This window comes from Coturnix japonica, chromosome 17 (assembly GCF_001577835.2).
Source record: "Coturnix japonica isolate 7356 chromosome 17, Coturnix japonica 2.1, whole genome shotgun sequence".
In the NCBI taxonomy this organism is placed as follows: Eukaryota; Metazoa; Chordata; class Aves; order Galliformes; family Phasianidae; genus Coturnix; species Coturnix japonica.
Window position 1 is genome coordinate 4,183,371 of NC_029532.1, and position 6,409 is coordinate 4,189,779.

The 6,409-nt window shown below is 51.7% G+C and overlaps 1 long non-coding RNA gene across 11 annotated transcripts in view; it reads left to right on the top strand.

Annotated features, from left to right (window-relative positions):
* Positions 1 to 1,852, top strand: part of LOC107321918 — a 20,578-nt gene extending 18,726 nt beyond the window's left edge. For 8 of the 11 annotated variants that reach the window (XR_004309137.1, XR_004309135.1, XR_004309136.1 and 5 more), the window contains one exon: positions 242 to 1,852. This is a non-coding gene — a long non-coding RNA (uncharacterized LOC107321918). The remainder of the gene's footprint in view (positions 1 to 241) is intronic. The other 3 variants (XR_004309140.1, XR_004309142.1, XR_004309139.1) reach the window with 2 other exon arrangements.
* Positions 1,853 to 6,409: the final 4,557 nt, after the last annotated feature.

The following is a 6,409-nucleotide window of genomic DNA, read 5'->3' on the forward strand; positions in this document are numbered from 1 at the left end:
CATCCTCTGCTTGGATGCTCCATGAAACTTGGTCATTGCTTAATGGCAGCTGCTTCAAATGCTGTGTGTCAGCATGGCACTGCAATGCAGCTTCTCTCTGCCCAGTGTGTGGCTGCTCGGGTGTGAGGCTTTGCTTGCTGAAGCTTTGCTGCAGGCTGTTCTCCCCAAAACCTGCACTGTCAATGAGTTGTGCTGGTAAACAGCACAGAGACAGATCGTTCAGGTTGCTCTCATCCTCCAGCCCTGAAACCAGCTGGCAGGGATGTCAAACATGACTTGCCCCTGCAGACAAAGTCACGCTCATCATCTCTGTAATTAATCCGGTTCCTGGAGGTCGTGGTTTGAACACAGACAAGTTGTCCTGGGGAAGCAACACCCTCTGGATCTGGTTGTTCCTCACAGGTATTTGCACAGTTTTGCAGGTGAAACTCTGCATGCAGCCCGGTGGGGCCAACGCTGGCTGCTGCCATTGGGTACTCATGAGTGAGAGAACATGAGACGGAGTCAGGGAACCTCTGAGACCAATACTGGGATGAGGCAGGAGGAGAGGGAGGTTTTAAAGCCTTGGTCAAGTTGAAGGGAGTTGTTTCCCTTTCTGGTTATGAATTTCTCTTGTCGCTTGGCTGTGTCTTGTTGCAAGGAGCTCAGTTCCCATTGACTCCAGCAGGACCAGAGCTGGACCAGAGGGGCACTTGATGCAAAAGAGGCTGCAAGAATAGATTCAGCTTTATCTCTTAACGAGCCTGTTCATTCTCTCACCTGTTGATGGGTCAAATTTTGAAGCTCTGACTCAGTCTGAACTTTCAGTGGCTTTTACACCTGGTGATTTAAATATCTGCCTGCACAGGAGGTGAACACCAAGCGGCATCCCTACCTGCAGCACCGTACCAGGTTACCTTCCCCTTTCCCCCCTCCAGCTGTTTACTGTTTCCCTCCCACCTCCTGACTCAGAAGAATGGGACACAAATGCTCCCACCTCACCCACTCCGGTACAATGCTTGGCAGCTGCCGGGGAAAAAGAGTTTGGGTGAAGCTGCCAGGCTTTGCCTGGGAGCCATGGAGCAGAGCACGAGAGCTGTTCCACCAACGCAGCCGCCAGCAGCAGGAGCCTCGGGGAGCAGACGAGCCAACTGCTGGGGGTGCTGATAACATCTGGACCCACCTGATGAGGGAGCATCTCCCCGTGCTGTAAGTGCAGGGTTGGGACCTTTCGGTGCTGAGCCGCCTCTGCTCCCACCGAGTTCAGCAGGAGGTCAGGGTACATAGCAATGGGGTCGTGCAAGCTGTGGGTGCTGGGGCTGAGCCTAAGGCAGTGCTGGGACTGCTGCCTGCTGGGCTGGGTGAGTCCTTGTCGGGTGGCTCCTACCAAGTCTGCAGATAGAAGTGGTGTGAAGCTGTTCCAGGGTGAGAGAGAAACCTCTGGAACCAGCTGCAGTGCTATTCCTGGGGTAAGAGAGTGGCTGAGAAGCCCCCAAGTGGCCCTTAGAAAGGCATAGCTGTAAAAGCACAGGAGTCCCAGGGGAGCTGGAGCTTGTCCCCATGTCCCTGTGCGGGGCGGTGGGGGCTGCAGTCAAAGTATTCCCGTGGCCCCGTGCTGTCACCCTGCTGCAGCCACAGCACAGCGCCAGCTTGCTCTTCCCTCCTCATCTCTCCTTCTTCCTCCCGTGGCCCCTCACATCCTCCCTGCCTCAATCCAGCTTTAAAATCTCAAGGCAAATCCCACTAAATCGGGAGATTTCGCCCGGCTGCTTCCCTGCCCTCTCTGCTCTCCCGCTCCCTCCGCCTTTTCTGGCCTGCTGGGTTTTGTGTTTCAGTTGTTATAAATAAAGCTCCAGGCACTGATTTGGGTATACAATGACACCTTGTGTTATTAGACAGCACAGGACAGACTTTGCAAGGGGAGCTGCTCTCCCGCCCTCGCTCTGCTCTGGCTGCTGGTGCTCTGCGGGAGCTCAGCAGGTGCTTCTGTTCCCTGTCTCACCCCAAATCACAGCCCCCAGGAATAAAAAGAGGAGATCTGGACCCCCTGCTCCGGCTTGGCTGGGTTTAAAAATAGGTGGGTGGGAGGAAGCTGGATGCTTAAAAAAGGGAGAGCGACTGAGGATGATGGGGAAGGGGATAGGAATGTAGGGGGCTGTGCCCCTGAAAAAAGAATGTTTATGGGAAGAAAGCAGGGATGGAAATGCCACTTGTCCCCTCAGACCTGCTGTAGGGTGGCCGCCCTGCCCCTCTGTGCTGTGCATGGAAGAGGTGGGGTCTGAGCATCCTTTCTCCTCGTGCTCGTCCCTGTGCTGCACTGTGGCCCCTTGAGAAGGGCTTTGTCCAACATGGGCCACCTTTATGTCACCTCTCCATCCCTTCAGGACCAGCACTGGTTGGAGGGGGATAATCTGCTATGCTGAGTCCCATGTGCCCATTTTTGAGATCTCCCTCCACATTTTATGCCAGAAAAGCAAATGTTGCGAATTTTTGCTTGAGTGCTCAGTGCTGGTGTCCCACAGCTCCAAAACGTGCTCACTTTGCTCATCCCATTACATCTACCATAGGACCCCTCCTCCTCCATGGGGGGCCATGGGAGCTGCCGTGCTGAGCTGTGGGGATGGGACCCTCCAGGAGCTCTTTCTGTTGCTGTTCATCTTCACTCTGTGGGGATCCAGAAGTGGTGCTGGGTGCCCAGCTTGGGGACTCTTTGAGGCAGCGATTTAAAGGAAGATAAATAAAAACCCGGACCACGGAGCTGGGAAGTTGGCCTCTTTCATCAAGGATGACTTGATTTATCCAGGTTAGTTTAATTCTTTTTAAAGTCCTTTTGGAAGTTCTATCTGAAGGACTTTTGGAGGTGCTTTTTGGTCACTGAGCGGGTCTGGCTGTTACCGTTTTGCTGATGGTTTGGTGCACTGTTTGAAGCATGGATGAGATGTCCATGAATGTATGAAGGACAGAGAATTCATTCTTTTGTGTTGGCTTTTGGCTTGTTCTAGTTTTTGCTTCTCCCTCTGCTGGCTGTGGGCTGGGTGAAGCTCAGCAGACACAGCGGGGATGGGTTGGGGTTGGACTTGGTGATCTTGGAGGTCTTCTCCAACCGTAATTAATGATTCAGTGATTCCAAGAAGCTGGCACCAGGAGGCTGCTCCTGCCAGTGAGTGATGCTTCTGCTGTTCTTCCCTCTCCTCCCCATCTATTGGAAAAGAAAGCAAACTCATTTATAGCACCTGGGGTTGGGGTTTGGTGGTCTCATGTTGACTCGGTTTGTAGAGGCGCAGACCATAGGAGGGGGAATTAAACACCCTCCTTTTGTGCTTAGTGATGCATGTGTTACTTTATAAGGTAAATAACCAAACTATCCAATAAAATACCAATGTTCTGCACATTAATAAAGTAATGGAGATATTTAATGTATGCAGTAAAGCTGCTATTGCAGAGCCCTAGGCCTGCTTTAGTAGCTATAACAGGAGTGAATAAGATCTTTTCCTGCTTTTATTTATACACATATAATATCAAATATTACTGAGTTTTTGCTTGTTAATGTTAGCCAAAGGGGTTAAGAGAAATAGAAAGGGGTTTGGCAAACATATCAGGGGAGAAAGAGCCAGAGTAGGCCCATTAATAAATGAGGGAGCTGAATTCAGCAGTGATATTGAAGTGACGAAGTTACTGAGCTGCTTTTAAAATCAGTCTCTGGTAAAATCAGTGGAGACAATTAGGAGACCTTGTCAGATGCAATTAGGGGCTCCGAAATAGACAAACAGCCCATGAGAGAACAGCAAGGCCATGGGGAACAGCAGAGCAGGGCTGGAGCAAAGGGGGAAATTCGTGATGACTTCGTGGGTCTGACTGGGACTGGGCACAGGGGGGACCTCAATGGGATCTGGCAGCAAGGAGGGTGCAAAGGAGGATAACAGAAGGTTGGTTTGTGTCATTTCCATCCGTCCTCATGGAGAGAGTGTCTTGTGAAGGGCTGGGGATGGAACAGGGGAAGCGTGGTCCGTATTGCAGGGAGTGCTGGAAAGGAAAGCTGCAAATGGGCAGGGTGAGGCTGAGGGTTGGGGAGCACCCACTGTGTGCCACCCTCCAGGGTGTGATTTTGCTCCCTTTAGTCCCTGTGGCTGTTCCAGCCCTTCCTGTATGCTGCTGGATGCGTTCATTAGTTCCAGAAAGGCAGAGACTGAAAATAACCGAGGAGGAAAGACATGCAGAGAAAGCCTGGGAAGGCTGGTTGTGACAGGGCAGAAATATCCACATGACATGGAAAACGGAGATCCAGGGGGATCCTACAGCTGAAGAGCTGGGAGAAATGGCCCCATGTGCCTGGGATAAGCCCCGGCCAAAATGGTATTGGTGGGGACCCAGCGCTGGAGCCAGCTCCAGTTGCAGAGAAGCTGAAGCCTTGTGTTGTGCATGCCTTGTGTAAAAGCCTTTTGATATTTTGGGGGCAACAGATGCTGAGGCCACGTGTCAGGCAGCCCTGGAGACACTCCCCTTGTTCTTTCTCTCCTGCTTGTTCTCGCAGCACTGTTTCCCAGTGCCCAAGCCTGGGCACTGCAATGACATTCAAGTGTAAACCCACTGGGAAGGGATTTGGAGAAAAGCACCACAATGACACAGAGCCTGAGGGATGAGCGTGGGAGGAGAGGTTAAAAGAGTGACGGTGATGGGTTCTGCTGCTGCTTGTAGGGCTGCCTGGGATGGGAACGAACCCCTGGGCGCTGCCCCCGTTATATGGCCACTGTTCCTGGGTATGTAGAATAAGGCTTGGGGGGTACCCAGCCTTTAGAAATCAAGCTGAGGTGGGAACAGTGTGATTGAATTGCACAAAGGAAAATGGAGGCTTTATGGTGGTTGAAAACAACAACAACAACAACCACAAACGAGCCAGCAGCAAGAAAGCAACGTGCAAACGGAACGTTGGCAGTGCCAGGTTTGAGTCGTTTAAAACGTGATTATGCAAAGCTCTGAGATTTAAAGATGTTTCGCAGGGACGTGGTGAAGGGGTAAACTCACACCAGCCTTTGCTCATCGCTTGCACTGAATCCCTTTGGTCAAACTCATTGGCATCGGAGGAACCGGCCCTGGTGGAGCTCAGCCCCTGCTGGTGTCAATGAGGGGTTTGGAGGTGTGGTGGGTGGCAGAGCTCTCCTGGAGCTCCCCAACCCCTCCTGAGCAGGAGGCAGGTCCGTTCATTTCTCTATTTGTTTTTGTGCAGAAGGATGGGGATTGGGGAGCTGAGCTCAATTCCAAGCGTGTGGGCTGCTGAATAAATAGCTTCGTCTGCGTTCATCAGCTCTTCTGACTCTGTGATGGGGATGGGTGCATTCTCTGTATTCCCATGGCCCCATCCAGAGCCCAGATAAGCTGTGGGGATGGTTCATGCTCCCTGATGGTGTGTGGGAAGGGCTTTTGGGTTATGGGCTGTGGGAGGGGAAAACTGGAATGGTGGAGCCCAGACCTAAAGACACCTGCTGGAAATGCTTGAAGGCTTCTAGGTAGGCATCTTCCAGTGCTGTGTGCTGTCTTTGTGCACAGTGTCAGAAGAGACAGTAACCTGGAAGTCCCTACAAGTCTAACCAGAGAAGCAATCCCATAGTTGCAGCCATGAGACATAAGGACTTTCCATGTGGCAGGGCTGAGCACAGGGCGATGTTGGTGATGTTGGGTGCATCAGACCCAGTTTTGCTCTTTCACTTTTTGCAGCTGCCTCTCTCAGACCTTCCCTCTGCTTTACCCACCCCAGCTCCTCCTTTTTATTATTTATTTATTTATTTGTGTTTTACTTCAGCTGTTTATCTCACGTATTTTATTATGTGTCTTCCTTGCATCCAGGCTTCCTTTCTCTGCTCCGTGCACTGTCCAGTCCTAAGGTTGTTCCCGTGGGTCAGCATTGCCCATGATGGGTATAGTCTCCATGCTGTGATCCAACATCCAGCCTGCTCCAAGCGTGTTGCTGCTGGAGCTCAGTGCCTTTTTTTTCCTCCATCATGTGAGTAAAGTTTCTACGAGTCTGTTCTGGTTTAAATGTGAAATATGCATTCGAGAGAGAGAGGCATGCAGACCTCACCCCTCAAAGCCCAACCCATCTCCACTCCAGTGACTCTTTCCAAAAAGAAAGGGAAATAAGAAGAACCCGATCCCTGTTTCTCCCAATCTCTTGATTTACAGCCACCCTCATGGACTTCTTGTTGGTCCAGGGGCAAAACTTCTGCAGGACACCCCAAAACCATCAGAGCAGCTCATGGAGGAGGGCAGCATGATGTCACCAATGGCACCACGTGCTAATTCTCACGTGTGCCCATTTTAGGGGCTGGAACATCAGCAGAACCTCGTGTGCACATGGCTGACCTCTGCCGTGCCCACTCTCTGGGTGGCAAATAGATCCTGGACTCACAGCGAGGAGCGTGTGGCTGGGTTTGGT